Source organism: Taudactylus pleione, unplaced genomic scaffold, assembly GCF_031769625.1.
Source record: "Taudactylus pleione unplaced genomic scaffold, aTauple2 ptg000815l, whole genome shotgun sequence".
Classification (NCBI taxonomy): domain Eukaryota; kingdom Metazoa; phylum Chordata; class Amphibia; order Anura; family Myobatrachidae; genus Taudactylus; species Taudactylus pleione.
Window position 1 is genome coordinate 1,001,657 of NW_028285217.1, and position 14,903 is coordinate 1,016,559.

Here is a 14,903-nt window from a genome sequence, read left to right on the forward strand (position 1 = left end):
GATCAGTATTTAATTATTTCAAATTTAAACAACATAAATTCTGAACATAGTTGAGTATTCAATGGTATCTTCTAAATGATGAGAATGTTTATTTAACAACACGGTGCATACATACAGCTTAAATTTTGTTTTAATGTTGTCCGTCATGCTACTCTAACTATTATGAAAATATAAAGTAATCTAACAATGCTTCATGACCACAATTTGTGAAAACTTTTTCTTAAATATATGATTAAGGGTTTGTAATGGATATATTTACAGTATGAAACACATATTTTCTTTTCATTTCATGCAATCATGAAGATAGAAAAATATTGATACTTAACCTTGTGTAACCATGCAAACGCAGCTCAGTTGAGGTCTTAGCGACTTTTGCATTGCAGAAACCTTGCTGAAATAGCTCAGTTTGGAGAGCGTTAGACTGAAGTTTTAAAGGTCCTTGGTTCGAACCCGGGTTTGGGCATGTTTGAGTACTTTTTTCTTTATTTCCTTGAGTTTCTTTAATTATTTCAAATTTAAACATCATTTCTTAACACAGTTGAATATTCAGTAGTAACTTCTAAATGATGAGAAATATTAGTTAACAACACTGTGCATCAGTACAGCTTAAATATAGTTTTCATGTTGTTAGTCATCGTTGTCTAACTAATATGAAAATATAAAGTCATCTAACAATGCTTCTCCACAATTTGTGACCACTTTTACTTAAATGTATGATTAAGGGTTTGGGTTTTTCTGTAGTAAACATTTCAAGTAGAAAACATTTCTATGACATATTTATTTGTTATTTCATGCAATCAAGATGACAAAAAAATATTGAAACTTAACCTTGTGTAACCATGCAAACATAGCTCAGTTGAGGTCTTAGTGACTTTTGCCATGCACAGATATTGCCGAAATAGCTCAGTTGGGACAGCGTTAGACTGAAGATCTAAAGGTCACTGGTTCGATCCTGGGTTTCGGCATGTTTGAGTACATTTTTTTTTCCTTGAGTAATTATCAGTATTTAATTATTTCAAATTTAAACAACATAATTTCTTAACATAGTTGAGTATTCAGTAGTATCTTCTAAATGATGAGAATGTTTATTTAACAATATGGTGCATAAATACAGCTTAAATATTGTTTTCATTGTTTTGTTGTTGTCCATCATGCTACTCTAACTTTTATGAAAAATTGAAGTAATCTAACAATGCTTCATGACCACAATTTGTTAAAACTTTTACTTAAATGTACGGTTAAGGGTTTGTAATGGATATATTTACAGTATAAAACACATATTTTCTCTTCATTTCATGCAATCATGATGACAGAAAAATATTGATACTTAAACTTGTGTAACCATGCAAATATAGTTCAGTTGAGGTCTTTGTGACTTTTGCCGTACACAGACCTTGCTGAAATAGCACAGTTGGGAGATCCTTACAATAAAGATCTAAAGGTCCCTCGTTCGATCCCGGGTTTCGGATGTTAAATGCATTTTTTTTTTTTCCTTGAGTAGTGATCAGAATTTAATTATTTCAAATTTAAACAACATAATTTCTTAACATAGTTGAGTATTCAGTAGTAACTTCTAAATGATGAGAATGTTTATTTAACAACATGGTGCATAAATACAGCTTAAATATTGTTTTCATGTTGTCAGTCATGCTACTCTAACTATTATGAAAATTTGAAGTAATCTGACAATGCTCATTGACCACAATTTGTTAAAACTTTTACTTAAATGTATGATTAAGGGCTTGTAATGGATATATTTACAGTATAAAACTCATATTTTGTTTTCTTTTCATGCAATCGTTATGACAGAAAAATATTGATACTTAACCTTGTGTAACCATGCAAACATAGCTCAGTTGAGGTCTTCGTGACTTTTGCCATACACAGCCTTTGCCGAAATAGCTCAGTTGGGAGAGTGTTAGACTGAAGATCTAAAGGTCCCTGGTTTCAGCATGCTTGAGTAAATTTTTTTCTTTCGCCTTGAGTAGTTTTCAGTATTTAATTATTTCAAATGTAAACAACATCATTTCTTAACATAGTTGAGTATTCAGTAGTATCTTCTAAATGATGAGAATGTTTATTTAACAAGACGGTGCATAAATACAGCTTAAATATTGTTTTCATGTTGTCTGTCATGCTACTCTATTATGAAAATTTGAAGTAAACTAACAATGCTTCCTGACCACAATTTGTTAAAACTTTTACTTAAATGTACGATTAAGGGTTTGTAATTTATATATTTACAGTATAAAACACATCTTTTCTCTTAATTTCATGCAATCATAATGACAGAAAAATATTGATACTTAACCTTGTGTAACCATGCAAACATTGCTCAGTTGAGGTCTTAGTGACTTTTGCCATACACAGAGTTTGCCGAAATAGCTCAGTTGGGAGAGTGTTAGACTGAAGATCTAAAGGTCCCTGGTTTCAGCATGCTTGAGTAAATTTTTTTCTTTCGCCTTGAGTAGTTTTCAGTATTTAATTATTTCAAATGTAAACAACATCATTTCTTAACATAGTTGAGTATTCAGTAGTAACTTCTAAATGATGAGAATGTTTATTTAACAACACGGTGCATAAATTCAGCTTAAATATTGTTTTCATGTTGTAAGTCATGCTACTCTAACTATTATGAAAATTTGAAGTAATCTAACAATGCTTCCTGACCACAATTTGTTAAAACTTTTACTTAAATGTATGATTAAGGGTTTGTAATGGATATATTTACAGTATAAAACACATATTTTATTTTCATTTCATGCAATCATGATGACAGAAAAATATTGATACTAAACCTTGTGTAACCATGCAAACATAGCTCAGTTGAGGTCTTAGAGACTTATGCCATATACAGCCTTTCCCGAAATAGCTCAGTTGGGAGAGCGTTAGACTGAAGATCTAAAGGTCCCGGGTTTCAGCATGTTTGAGTATATTTTTTCTTTTTTCCTTGAGTAGTTATCAGTATTTAATTATTTCAAATGTAAACAACATCATTTCTTAACATAGTTGAGTATTCAGTAGTATCTTCTGAATGATGAGAATGTTTATTTAACAACACGGTGCATAAATACATCTGAAATATTGTTTTCATGTTGTCCGTCATGCTACTCTATTCTGAAAATTTGAAGTAATCTAACAATGCTTCCTGACCACAATTTGTTAAAACTTTTACTTAAATGTATAATTAAGGGTTATACAGTATAAAACACATATTTTCTTATCATTTCATGCAATCATGATGACAGAAAAATATTGATACTAAACCTTGAGTAACCATGCAAACATAGCTCAGTTGAGGTCTTAGTGACTTTTGCCATACACAGACTTTGCCGAAATAGCTCAGTTGGGAGAACGTTAGACTGAAGATCTAAAGGTCCCGGGTTTCAGCATGTGTGAGTACCTTGTTTCTTCTTTCCTTGAGCAGTTATCAGTTTTTAAGTATTTCAAATATAAACAACATCATTTCTTAACATAGTTGAGTATTCAGTAGTAACTTCTAAATGATGAGAATGTTTATTTAACAACATGGTGCATAAATACAGCGTAAATATTGTTTTCATGTTGTCCGTCATGCTACTCTATTATGAAATTTGAAGTAAACTAACTGCTTCCTGACCACAATTTGTTAAAACTTTTACTTAAATGTACAATTAAGGGTTTGTAATTTATATATTTACAGTATAAAACACATCTTTTCTCTTCATTTCATGCAATCATGATGACAGAAACATATTGATACTTAACCTTGTGTAACCATGCAAACATAGCTCAGTTGAGGTCTTAGTGACTTTTGCCTTACACCGACCTTGCCGAAATAGCTGAGTTGGGAGAGTGTTAGACTGAAGATCTAAAGGTCCCTGGTTCGATCCTGGGTTTTGGCATGTTTGAGTGCATTTTTCTTTTTTCCTTGAGTAGTGATAAGAATTAAATTATTTCAAATTTAAACAACATCATTTCTTAACATAGTTGAGTATTCAGTAGAAACTTCTAAATGATGAGAATGTTTATTTAACAACACGGTGCATAAATACAGCTTAAATATTGTTTATATGTTGTAAGTCATGCTACTCTAATGATTATGAAAATTTGAAGTAATCTAACAATGCTTCCTGACCACAATTTGTTAAAACTTTTACTTAAATGTATGATTAAGGGTTTGTAATGGATATATTTACAGTATAAAACACATATTTTCTTTTCATTTCATGCAATCATGATGACAGAAAAATATTAATACTAAATCTTGTGTAACCATGCAAACATAGCTCAGTGGAGGTCTTAGTGTCTTTTGCCATACACAGCCTTTCCCGAAATAGCTCAGTTGGGAGAGCGTTAGACTGATGATCTAAAGGTCCCGGGTTTCAGCATGTTTGAGTACCTTTTTTCTTCTTTCCTTGAGCAGTTATCAGTTTTTAAGTATTTCAAATGTAAACAACATCGTTTCTTAACATGGTTGAGTATTCAGTAGTAACTTCTAAATGATGAGAATGTTTATTTAACAACACGGTGCCTAAATACAGCTTAAATATTGTTTTCATGTTGTCCATCATGCTACTCTATTATGAAAATTTGAAATAAACTAACTGCTTTCTGACCACAATTTGTTAAAACTTTTACTTAAATGTACGATTAAGGGTTTGTAATTTATATATTTACAGTATAAAACATATCTTTTCTCCTCATTTCATGCAATCATGATGACAGAAAAATATTGATACTTAACCATGTGTAACCATGCAAACATAGCTCAGTTGAGGTCTTAGTGACTTTTGCCTTACACTGACCTTGCCGAAATAGCTCAGTTGTGAGAGTGTTAGACTGAAGATCTAAAGGTCCCTGGTTCGATCCCGTGTCTCGGTATGTTTGAATACATTTTTTCTTTTTTCCTTGAGTAGTTATCAGTATTTAATTATTTCAAATGTAAACAACATCATTTCTTAACATAGTTGAGTATTCAGTAGTATCTTCTAAATGATGAGAATGTTTATTTAACAACACGGTGCATAAATACAGCTTAAATATTGTTTTCATGTTGTCCGTCATGCTACTCTATTATGAAAATTTGAAGTAAACTAACTGCTTCCTGACCACAATTTGTTAAAACTTTTACTTAAATGTACAATTAAGGGTTTGTAATTTATATATTTACAGTATAAAACACATCTTTTCTCTTCATTTCATGCAATCATGATGACAGAAAAATATTGATACTTAACCTTGTGTAACCATGCAAACATAGCTCAGTTGAGGTCTTAGTGACTTTTGCCATACACAGACTTTGCCGAAATAGCTCAGTTGGGAGAGCATTAGACTGAAGATCTAAAGGTCCCTGGTTCGATCCTGGGTTTCGGCATGTTTTTTTCTTTTTTCCTTGAGTAGTGATCAGAATTTAATTATTTCAAATTTAAACAACATCATTTCTTAACATAGTTGAGTATTCAGTAGTAACTTCTAAATTATGAGAATGTTTATTTAACAACACGGTGCATAAATACAACTTAAATGTTGTTTTCTTGTTGTAAGTCATGCTACTCTAACTATTATGAAAATTTGAAGTAACCTAACAATGCTTCCTGACCACAATTTGTTAAAACTTTTACTTAAATGTATGATTAAGGGTTTGTAATGGATATATTTACAGTATAAAACACATATTTTCTTTTCATTTCATGCAATCATGATGACAGAAAAATATTAATACTAAACCTTGTGTAACCATGCAAACATAGCTCAGTTGATGTCTTAGTGACTTTTGCCATACACTGAGTATGCCGAAATAGCTCCGTTTGGAAAGCGATAGACTGAAGATCTAAAGGTCCCGGGTTTCGGCATGTTTGAGTAAATTTTTTCTTTTTTCCTTGAGTAGTTATCAGCATTTAATTATTTCAAATATTAACAACATAATTTCTTAACATAGTTGAGTATTCAGTAGTATCTTCTAAATGATGAGAATGTTTATTTAACAACACCGTGCATAAATACAGCTTAAATATTGTTTTCATGTTGTCCGTCATGCTACTCTAACTATTATGAAAATTTGAAGTAATGTAACAATGCTTCCTGACCATAATTTGTTAAAACTTTTACTTAAATGTATAATGAAGCATTTGTAATCGATATATTTACAGTATAAAACACATATTTTCTTTTCATTCATGCAATCATGATGACAGAAAAATATTGATACTAAACCTTGTGTAACCATGCAAACATAGCTCAGTTGAGGTCTTAGTGACTTTTGCCATACACAGCCTTTCCCGAAATAGCTCAGTTGGGAGAGCGTTAGACTGATGATGTAAAGGTCCCGGGTTTCAGCATGTTTGAGTACCTTTTTTCTTCTTTCCTTGAGCAGTTATCAGTTTTTAAGTATTTCAAATGTAAACAACATCGTTTCTTAACATGGTTGAGTTTTCAGTAGTAACTTCTAAATGATGAGAATGTTTATTTAACAACACGGTGCATAAATACAGCTTAAATATTTTTTTCATGTTGTCCATCATGCTACTCTATTATGACAATTTGAAGTAATCTAACAATGCTTCCTGACCACAATTTGTTAAAACTTTTACTTAAATGTACGATTAAGGGTTTGTAATTTATATATTTACAGTATAAAACACATCTTTTCTCTTAATTTCATGCAATCATAATGACAGAAAAATATTGATACTTAACCTTGTGTAACCATGCAAACATTGCTCAGTTGAGGTCTTAGTGACTTTTGCCATACACAGAGTTTGCCAAATTAGCTCAGTTGGGAGAGTGTTAGACTGAAGATCTAAAGGTCCTGGGTTTCAGCATGTTTGAGTACATTTTTTCTTTTTGCTTTGAGTAGTTATCAGAATTTAATTATTTCAAATTTAAACAACATCATTTCTTAACATAGTTGAGTATTCAGTAGTAACTTCTAAATGATGAGAATGTTTATTTAACAACACGGTGCATAAATTCAGCTTAAATATTGTTTTCATGTTGTAAGTCATGCTACTCTAACTATTATGAAAATTTGAAGTAATCTAACAATGCTTCCTGACCACAATTTGTTAAAACTTTTACTTAAATGTATGATTAAGGGTTTGTAATGGATATATTTACAGTATAAAACACATATTTTATTTTCATTTCATGCAATCATGATGACAGAAAAATATTGATACTAAACCTTGTGTAACCATGCAAACATAGCTCAGTTGAGGTCTTAGAGACTTTTGCCATATACAGCCTTTCCCGAAATAGCTCAGTTGGGAGAGCGTTAGACTGAAGATCTAAAGGTCCCGGGTTTCAGCATGTTTGAGTATATTTTTTCTTTTTTCCTTGAGTAGTTATCAGTATTTAATTATTTCAAATGTAAACAACATCATTTCTTAACATAGTTGAGTATTCAGTAGTATCTTCTGAATGATGAGAATGTTTATTTAACAACACGGTGCAAAAATACATCTTAAATATTGTTTTCATGTTGTCCGTCATGCTACTCTATTATGAAAATTTGAAGTAATCTAACAATGCTTCCTGACCACAATTTGTTAAAACTTTTACTTAAATGTATAATTAGGGTTATACAGTATAAAACACATATTTTCTTATCATTTCATGCAATCATGATGACAGAAAAATATTGATACTAAACCTTGTGTAACCATGCAAACATAGCTCAGTTGAGGTCTTAGTGACTTTTGCCATACACAGACTTTGCCGAAATAGCTCAGTTGGGAGAACGTTAGACTGAAGATCTAAAGGTCCCGGGTTTCAGCATGTGTGAGTACCTTGTTTCTTCTTTCCTTGAGCAGTTATCAGTTTTTAAGTATTTCAAATATAAACAACATCATTTCTTAACATAGTTGAGTATTCAGTAGTAACTTCTAAATGATGAGAATGTTTATTTAACAACATGGTGCATAAATACAGCTTAAATATTGTTTTCATGTTGTCCGTCATGCTACTCTATTATGAAATTTGAAGTAAACTAACTGCTTCCTGACCACAATTTGTTAAAACTTTTACTTAAATGTACAATTAAGGGTTTGTAATTTATATATTTACAGTATAAAACACATCTTTTCTCTTCATTTCATGCAATCATGATGACAGAAACATATTGATACTTAACCTTGTGTAACCATGCAAACATAGCTCAGTTGAGGTCTTAGTGACTTTTGCCTTACACCGACCTTGCCGAAATAGCTGAGTTGGGAGAGTGTTAGACTGGATCTAAAGGTCCCTGGTTCGATCATGGGTTTTGGCATGTTTGAGTGCGTTTTTCTTTTTTCCTTGAGTAGTGATAAGAATTAAATTATTTCAAATTTAAACAACATCATTTCTTAACATAGTTGAGTATTCAGTAGTAACTTCTAAATGATGAGAATGTTTATTTAACAACACGGTGCATAAATACAGCTTAAATATTGTTTATATGTTGTAAGTCATGCTACTCTAATGATTATGAAAATTTGAAGTAATCTAACAATGCTTCCTGACCACAATTTGTTAAAACTTTTACTTAAATGTATGATTAAGGGTTTGTAATGGATATATTTACAGCATAAAACACATATTTTCTTTTCATTTCATGCAATCATGATGACAGAAAAATATTAATACTAAATCTTGTGTAACCATGCAAACATAGCTCAGTTGAGGTCTTAGTGTCTTTTGCCATACACAGCCTTTCCCAAAATAGCTCAGTTGGGAGAGCGTTAGACTTATGATCTAAAGGTCCCGGGTTTCAGCATGTTTGAGTACCTTTTTTCTTCTTTCCTTGAGCAGTTATCAGTTTTTAAGTATTTCAAATGTAAACAACATCGTTTCTTAACATGGTTGAGTATTCAGTAGTAACTTCTAAATAATGAGAATGTTTATTTAACAACACGGTGCCTAAATACAGCTTAAATATTGTTTTCATGTTGTCCGTCATGCTACTCTATTATGAAAATTTGAAGTAATCTAACAATGCTTCCTGACCACAATTTGATAAAACTTTTACTTAAATGTACGATTAAGGGTTTGTAATTTATATATTTACAGTATAAAACACATCTTTTCTCCTCATTTCATGCAATCATGATGACAGAAAAATATTGATACTTAACCTTGTGTAACCATGCAAACATAGCTCAGTTGAGGTCTTAGTGACTTTTGCCTTACACCGACCTTGCCGAAATAGCTCAGTTGGGAGAGTGTTAGACTGAATATCTAAAGGTCCCTGGTTCGATCCCGTGTCTCGGTATGTTTGAATACATTTTTTCTTTTTGCCTTGAGTAGTTATCAGTATTTATTTATTTCAAATGTAAACAACATCATTTCTTAACATAGTTGAGTATTCAGTAGTATCTTCTAAATGATGAGAATGTTTATTTAACAACACGGTGCATAAATACAGCTTAAATATTGTTTTCATGTTGTCCGTCATGCTACTCTATTATGAAAATTTGAAGTAAACTAACTGCTTCCTGACCACAATTTGTTAAAACTTTTACTTAAATGTACAATTAAGGGTTTGTAATTTATAAATTTACAGTATAAAACACATCTTTTCTCTTCATTTCATGCAATCATGATGACAGAAAAATATTGATACTTAACCTTGTGTAACCATGCAAACATAGCTCAGTTGAGGTCTTAGTGACTTTTGCCATACACAGACTTTGCCGAAATAGCTCAGTTGGGAGAGCATTAGACTGAAAATCTAAAGGTCCCTGGTTCGATCCTGGGTTTCGGCATGTTTTTTCTTTTTTCCTTGAGTAGTGATCAGAATTTAATTATTTCAAATTTAAACATCATTTCTTAACATAGTTGAGTATTCAGTAGTAACTTCTAAATTATGAGAATGTTTATTTAACAACACGGTGCATAAATACAGCTTAAATGTTGTTTTCTTGTTGTAAGTCATGCTACTCTAACTATTATGAAAATTTGAAGTAACCTAACAATGCTTCCTGACCACAATTTGTTAAAACTTTTACTTAAATGTATGATTAAGGGTTTGTAATGGATATATTTACAGTATAAAACACATATTTTCTTTTCATTTCATGCAATCATGATGACAGAAAAATATTAATACTAAACCTTGTGTAACCATGCAAACATAGCTCAGTTGATGTCTTAGTGACTTTTGCCATACACAGCCTTTGCCGAAATAGCTCAGTTGGGAGAGCGTTAGACTGAAGATCTAAAGGTCCCGGGTTTCAGCATGTTTGAGTGCATTTTTTCTTATTTCCTTGAGCAGTTATCAGTTTTTAAGTATTTCAAATGTAAACAACATCATTTCTTAACATAGTTGAGTATTCAGTAGTAACTTCTAAATGATGAGAATGTTTATTTAACAACACGGTGCATAAATACAGCTTAAATATTGTTTTCATGTTGTCCGTCATGCTACTCTATTATGAAAATTTGAAGTAAACTAACTGCTTCCTGACCACAATTTGTTAAAACTTTTACTTGAATGTATGATTAAGGGCTTGTAATTTATATATTTACAGTATAAAACACATCTTTTCTCTTCATTTCATGCAATCATGATGACAGAAAAATATTGATACTTAACCTTGTGTAACCATGCAAACATAGCTCAGTTGATGTCTTAGTGACTTTTGCCATACACAGACTATGCCGAAATAGCTCAGTTGGGAGAGCGTTAGACTGAAGATCTAAAGGTCCCTGGTTTCGGCATGTTTGAGTGCATATTTCTTTTTTCCATGAGTAGTGATCAGAATTTAATTATTTCAAATTTAAACAACATCATTTCTTAACATAGTTGAGTATTCAGTAGTAACTTCTAAATGATGAGAATGTTTATTTAACAACATGGTGCATAAATACAGCTTAAAAATTGTTTTCATGTTTTAAGTCACGCTACTCTAACTATTATGAAAATTTTAAGTAATCTAACAATGCTTCCTGACCACAATTTGTTAAAACTTTTACTTAAATGTATGATTAAGGGTTTGTAATGGATATATTTACAATATAAAACACATATTTTCTTTTCATTTCATGCAATCATGATGACAGAAAAATATTGATACTAAACCTTGTGTAACCATGCAAACATAGCTCAGTTGAGGTCTTAGTGACTTTTGCCATACACAGACTTTGCCAAAATAGCTCATTTGGGAGAGCGTTAGACTGAAGATCTAAAGGTCCCTGGTTTCTGCATGTTTGAGAAAATTTTTTCTTTTTTCCTTGAGTAGTTATCAGTATTTAATTATTTCAAATGTAAACCACAACATTTCTTAACATAGTTGAGTATTCAGTAGTAACTTCTAAATTATGAGAATGTTTATTTAACAACACGGTGCATAAATACAGCTTAAATATTGTTTTCATGTTGTAAGTCATGCTACTTTAATTATTATGAAAATTTGAAGTAATCTAACAATGCTTCCTGACCACAATTTGTTAAAACTTTTACTTAAATGTATGATTAAGGGTTTGTAATGGATATTTTTACAGTATAAAACACATCTTTTCTCTTCATTTCATGCAATCATGATGACAGAAAAATATTGATACTTAACCTTGTGTAACCATGCAAACATAGCTCAGTTGAGGTCTTAGTGACATTTGCCATACACAGACTTTGCCAAAATAGCTCAGTTGGGAGAGCGTTAGACTGAAGATCCAAAGGTCCCAGGTTTCAGCATGTTTGAGTGCATTTTTTCTTATTTCCTTGAGCAGTTATCAGTTTTTAAGTATTTCAAATGTAAACAACATCGTTTCTTAACATAGTTGAGTATTCAGTAGTAACTTCTAAATGATGAGAATGTTTATTTAACAACACGGTGCATTAATACAGCTTAAATATTGTTTTCATGTTGTCCGTCATGCTACTCTATTATGAAAATTTGAAGTAAACTAACTGCTTCCTGACCACAATTTGTTAAAACTTTTACTTAAATGTTTGATTAAGGGCTTGTAATTTATATATTTACAGTATAAAACACATCTTTTCTCTTCATTTAATGCAATCATGATGACAGAAAAATATTGATACTTAACCTTGTGTAACCATGCAAATATAGCTCAGTTGATGTCTTAGTGACTTTTGCCATACACAGACCTTGCCGAAATAGCTCAGTTGGGAGAGCGTTAGACTGAAGATCTAAAGGTCCCTGGTTCGATCCCGGGTTTCGGCATGTTTGAGTGCATTTTTTCTTTTTTCCTTGAGTAGTGATGAGAATTTAATTATTTCAAATTTAAACAACATCATTTCTTAACATAGTTGAGTATTCAGTAGTAACTTCTAAATGATGAGAATGTTTATTTAACTACACGGTGCATATATACAGCTTAAATATTGTTTTCTTGTTGTAAGTCACGCTACTCTAACTATTATGAAAATTTGAAGTAATCTAACAATGCTTCCTGACCACAATTTGTTAAAACTTTTACTTAAATGTATGATTAAGGGTTTGTAATGGATATATTTACAGTATAAAACACATATTTTCTTTCCATTTCATGTAATCATGATGACAGAAAAATATTAATACTAAACCTTGTGTAACCATGCAAACATAGCTCAGTTGATGTCTTAGTGACATTTGCCATACACAGACTATGCCGAAATAGCTCAGTTTGGAGAGCGTTAGACTGAAGATCTAAAGGTCCCGGGTTTCGTCATGTTTGAGTAAATTTTTTCTTTTTTCCTTGAGTAGTTATCAGTATTTAATTATTTCAAATGTTAACAACATCATTTCTTAACATAGTTGAGTATTCAGTAGTATCTTCTAAATGATGAGAATGTTTATTTAACAACACCGTGCATAAATACAGCTTAAATATTGTTTTCATGTTGTCCGTCATGCTACTCTAACTATTTTGAAAATTTGAAGTAATGTAACAATGCTTCCTGACCATAATTTGTTAAAACTTTTACTTAAATGTATAATTAAGCGTTTGTAATGGATATATTTACAGTATAAAAAACATATTTTCTTTTCATTTCATGCAATCATGATGACAGAAAAATATTGATACTAAACCTTGTGTAACCATGCAAACATAGCTCAGTTGAGGTCTTAGTGACTTTTACCATACACAGACCTTGCTGGAATAGCTCAGTTGGGAGAGCATTAGACTGAAGATCTAAAGGTCCTGAGTTTGGCATGTTTGAGTGCATTTTTTATTTTTTCCTTTAGTAGTGATCAGAATTTAATTATTTCAAATTTAAACAACATCATTTCTTAACATAGTTGAGTATTCAGTAGTTACTTCTAAATGATGAGAATGTTAATTAACAACACTGTGCATAAATACAGCTTAAATATTGTTTTCATGTTGTAAGTCATGCTACTCTAACTATTATGAAAATTTGAAGTAATCTAACAATGCTTCCTGACCACAATTTGTTAAAAATTTTTCTTAAGTGTATAATTAAGCGTTATACAGTATAAAACACATATTTTCTTTTCATTTCATGCAATCATGATGACAGAAAAATATTGATACTAAACCTTGTGTAACCATGCAAACATAGCTCAGTTGAGGTCTTAGTGACTTTTGCCATACACAGACTTTGCCAAAATAGCTCAGTTGGGAGAGCGTTAGACTGAAGATCTAAAGGTCCCGGGTTTCAGCATGTTTGAGTACCTTTTTTCTTCTTTCCTTGAGCAGTTATCAGTTTTTAAGTATTTCAAATGTAAACAACATAATTTCTTAACATAGTTGAGTATTCAGTGGTAACTTCTAAATGATGAGAATGTTTATTTAACAACACGGTGCATCAATACAGCTTATATATTGTTTTCATGATGTCCATCATGCTACTCTATTATGAAAATTTGAAATAAACTAACTGCTTCTTGACCTCAATTTTTTAAAACTTTTACTTAAATGTAAGATTAGGGGTTTGTAATGGATATATTTACAGTTTAAAACACATCTTATCTCTTCATTTCATGCAATCATGATGACAGAAAAATATTGATACTTAACCTTGTGTAACCATGCAAACATAGCTCAGTTGAGGTCTTAGTGATTTTTGCCATACACATACTTTGCCGAAATAGCTCAGTTGGGAGAGCGTTAGACTGAAGATCTAAAGGTCCCTGCTTCAATCCCGGGTTTCGGCATGTTTGAGTGCATTTTTTTTTTTCCTTGAGTAGTGATCAGAATTTAATTATTTAAAATTTAAACAACATCATTTCTTAACATAGTTGAGTATTCAGTAGTAACTTCTAAATGATGAGAATGTTTATTTAACAACACGGTGCATAAATACAGCTTAAATATTGTTTTCATGTTGTCCGTCATGCTACTCTATTATGAAAATTTGAAGTAAACCAACTGCTTCCAGACCACAATTTGTTAAAACTTTTACTTAAATGTATGATTAAGGGCTTGTAATTTATATATTTACAGTATAAAATACATCTTTTCTCTTCATTTCATGCAATCATGATGACAGAAAAATATTGATACTTAACCTTGTGTAACCATGCAAACATAGCTCAGTTGATGTCTTAGTGACTTTTGTCATACACAGACCTTGCCGAAATAGCTCAGTTGGGAGAGCGTTAGACTGAAGATCTAAAGATCCCTGGTTCGATCCCGGGTTTCGGCATGTTTGACTGCATTTTTCTTTTTTCCTTGAGTAGTGATCAGAATTTAATTATTTCAAAATTAAACAACATCATTTCTTAACATAGTTGAGTATTCAGTAGTAACTTCTAAATGATGAGAATGTTTATTTAAGAACACGGTGCATAAATACAGCTTAAATATTGTTTTCATGTTGTAAGTCATGCTACTCTAACTATTATGAAAATTTGAAGTTATCTAACAATGCTTCCTGACCACAATTTGTTAAAACTTTTACTTAAATGTATGGTTAAGGGTTTGTAATGGATATATTTACAGTATAATACACATATTTTCTTTTCATTTCATGCAAT

At 31.2% G+C, this 14,903-nt stretch overlaps 5 non-coding genes across 5 annotated transcripts; all 5 read left to right on the forward strand.

Moving 5' to 3' along the window:
* Window positions 1-5,283: 5,283 nt before the first annotated feature.
* Window positions 5,284-5,356, forward strand: TRNAF-GAA (transfer RNA phenylalanine (anticodon GAA)). The gene has a single exon. It is a non-coding gene; the product is annotated as a tRNA-Phe (tRNA).
* A 4,293-nt stretch (window positions 5,357-9,649) lies between these two features.
* Window positions 9,650-9,722, forward strand: TRNAF-GAA (transfer RNA phenylalanine (anticodon GAA)). The gene has a single exon. It is a non-coding gene; the product is annotated as a tRNA-Phe (tRNA).
* A 2,348-nt stretch (window positions 9,723-12,070) lies between these two features.
* Window positions 12,071-12,143, forward strand: TRNAF-GAA (transfer RNA phenylalanine (anticodon GAA)). Its single transcript has one exon. It is a non-coding gene; the product is annotated as a tRNA-Phe (tRNA).
* A 1,865-nt stretch (window positions 12,144-14,008) lies between these two features.
* On the forward strand, window positions 14,009-14,081 carry TRNAF-GAA (transfer RNA phenylalanine (anticodon GAA)). Its single transcript has one exon. It is a non-coding gene; the product is annotated as a tRNA-Phe (tRNA).
* Window positions 14,082-14,499: 418 nt separating this feature from the next.
* Window positions 14,500-14,572, forward strand: TRNAF-GAA (transfer RNA phenylalanine (anticodon GAA)). Its single transcript has one exon. It is a non-coding gene; the product is annotated as a tRNA-Phe (tRNA).
* The last annotated feature ends 331 nt before the right edge of the window (window positions 14,573-14,903 follow it).